Raw genomic sequence first — 3,329 nt, forward strand, 5'->3', positions numbered from 1 at the left:
CTACTCTGAGAGTGAAGAAATGGCAATTGCATGTGAACTCAGCAAAAGAGTGTATTCTCTCCATCAAGAGTAAAAATGGCAAAAACTGGACCCTTCTTGTTAAATAAATCATATGAACAATCCATTTGCATATGTTTTGCATTCTTGGGTATAAATTTTTAAATATTTTAAAGGTTCAGGAAACCTGGGAGGATTTATAATGTGAATCCCTCTGAACTGTGATCTAAGCGTTACCTCTCCCTTAAGAATAACGATTTATTGGGTCTAAGCAGTTTAAGCATTATTATTTTTTAATCTACTGGGGCTTGCAATGCAGCTACTTTCAAAGGAAATAAAACCAGATGGTAATTGTATATTAGGCAAAAAGAATGAGCACCCAATTAATTATTAAAATTGACTGTTAATTTTAGAAACTTGCAGCAAACTGTTCATAAAATAAGATTTAAAGATACAGAGACTTCATATATTATTTCTCAAATTCTCTATTCCCAAGCTGCAAAGAACATTTTAGAGAAATCACACTGAAAAAGTAAATTACACTAGATATATACTGAATTACATCAAAGATCCGCTCCCCTCCTTATATATGCACACCATTCACAAACACTAACCCTATAAGATGCTGAATATCAGTATGTTTTTGTGTGATGGAGATATATATATATGTGTTTCAGACTGAAAACAGAGTGAGAACAGGTTTCTACTTTGGATTTTTTTTTTAACCCTAAAAAAATCCATTCCTTACTGTTATGAATTAAAATATTTCAGTGGGTTTGGACTTTGTATCAATGAGAAAGTAATATCAGAGGTGCAATAATGTGCAGACTAGCTCCTAGATTCATGGCACAGCTTCTTTCTGTCACTGGGTGAAGACAAAATGTTTTGTTGCAAAAAGAGTAGATTCAGCAGAAACAATTTATCATACCTAGACCATGGAGCAACTGGCCACTCTGCCCTTTCATGACTTCCTTTATAGTTCATGTACATGGATCCTATCTACTGGTGGTGAAAATATGCATTCTCTTTCCAACTTTGTTATTTCACTGCTCTTCATTAAAACAGAGAATCAATATGTGTGATGACAGTGAAGTCCAGGTTACATTAAATCCAATAACAAAATTCTGTTTTACTTTCAGAGAAGGCTGCATCAAATATCCTCCCCCTTCCAAACTGATCTGTTCCCTCCACGTGTTCAATCAGTGCTAATGCCTTCAGTGACAAACTGTGATTACAGGCACATTTTTCTCCCCTTAGCTCTGCATACTCAACACTGCAAATGAGAAAGGGATGCAGCTCCAGCCTGTGCACATCAACAACAGAGTTCCTAATATCCCAGACATATCTTTATGAAACTGAAGGTTTTATACCTTCAACATTGCTGTTTCTGAGGTCATAACTGCAGCTGAAGTGTAATGACTGGGACAATGCAAAGAATGAGAAGACCTGAAGCATGTTCCCAGGGCACAGAGTGGACTTTGAAGAAAGAAAGAGATGAAGAAGTGATGAACTGGTGATGAGAAAGAAACCTGAGAATAATTGCAGTGAGATCAATATAAGGCCCTGCTGTAATATGTTTAGAGACTTACTTCTACCATAGCATTGCACTACATGTCAATCATCCAGTGGATCGACAGACACTGGTCACCTAACAGCAACACTAAGAGGGAAAAAAACCAACCTCAATTAACAAACCAAATAAAATTATTAAATCCATAAATACTAAGCATACTTCAAATTTGGCAACATATTTGACTGCCTAAGGCAGTTGGTTTATAGAGTCATGTTCATTCCACTTAATATTATTAACAATTCCCAGGGAAGTACTGCATAGTTACAATAGTTCGTACATTAATCTTTATCATATGTGCCAGAGTGGAAGCTTGAAGCAGGATTATGAAAACAGAGTTCTTATTGTTTCGTTTCCAAACTTTATTCAGAAAATAATGATCTAATGAGACTACTCACTAAGTGACTACTAACTTCCCTGGGGCTAGAAATGCTCTTCCATCAAGTGCTGGGACAAATGCTCTTGTGAGAGTTTTGAACTCTTTTCCTTTGAGCTGTTCCTTCATCTCTTCCAGTCAATGTGACTGGGTCACAGGATGCAAATACCTCATATTCTAGTTTTGAACATGCTGCAGGTTAACTTAATGGTCGTGCATGGAAATAATTCTGAAAGCACAAGGCATCTTCCCCACAGATTCCTTTTGCCTTTGCTCATGAATATTGTGGGGTTTCCTCTAAAAAGCAAGTAACTCTGTCTGGATATGCACTCTTTCAAATAGAACAAAACCACTGGCTCTTCCCCTATCAAAGGAAAGCAAAGCTGAAAGTGTTCCTGTTGTGTTCACATTCTCAAAGTCTACTTTGTGTATAAGAATATAAGAGCAGCCAGTACTGGGTCAGATCAAAGGTCCATGTAGTCCAGTGCCTGTCTCCAGCAGTGATCAGCAGTGGATGGCTAAGGTGAAGAATAAGAGCAGGGCAAGGATACAATCATTATTTCCCAAATATTACACCAGCCTTCAGCAATTTGTGGAACAGGGACTTCCTGAGCCAGAGGTCATGACTTCATGTTTAAAAGCCCTTAGTTAATTTTTCTTCCATGGATACATCCAACAGTTTTCTGAAGTCTGAATTCCTGTGGAAATGAATTCTACAGCTTCACTAAATATTTTGTGAAGAAGTATGTTCTTTGGTTTGATTCAAAGCTAGACCCTAGAGGGTTTCATTTCTCCTATTCCTTGAACTGGAAATTATATTGAGGTATTGTTCCAGTTTATCTTCCTCATGCTGCTCATTACTATGAAATATTAGAAATGATGAAAAAACCACACAACTCTTATCTACACTTACTCATCTTTTTTCTTTTTTTTTTTTTTTTCCTTCAAAGACCCCAAGCAAAACTAGGATTGCAACTTTCAGTTTCCTGACCTTTTTTTAAGGGACTTAATTTGGTTTTTTGATATTTGACTTACTAACATCTGTTGATTCTGACCTCTGTAACAGTGTCTTTAACAGATTCTTCTTCAATTTCCTTTTCACTGCCAAGAGAAACCCAAGGTTTGTGGACAGGAGGTTTATAAGGATGGACTTCCAGAGTTTCCTCTCTATTTTCTTCTTCTTTTTCTTCTTTGTCTTCTGCAGTTTCTGGAGGCTGTGACATCAAACAGTGAGAAATGATACTTTTTCAAAAATGTGTTACTAAAATGTACATAGAAAATAGAAACCCGGTTTTCAGTCGTTATTCACACATTCTTTTCTTTTGTCTCAATGCAGTAAGTCTGGCTATGCTGTGCCCCTGGGTACAATTGGGTTAGGTCCCATTC

This window comes from Athene cunicularia, assembly GCF_003259725.1.
Source record: "Athene cunicularia isolate RWA chromosome 2 unlocalized genomic scaffold, athCun1 chr2_part1, whole genome shotgun sequence".
Lineage (NCBI taxonomy): Eukaryota > Metazoa > Chordata > Aves > Strigiformes > Strigidae > Athene > Athene cunicularia.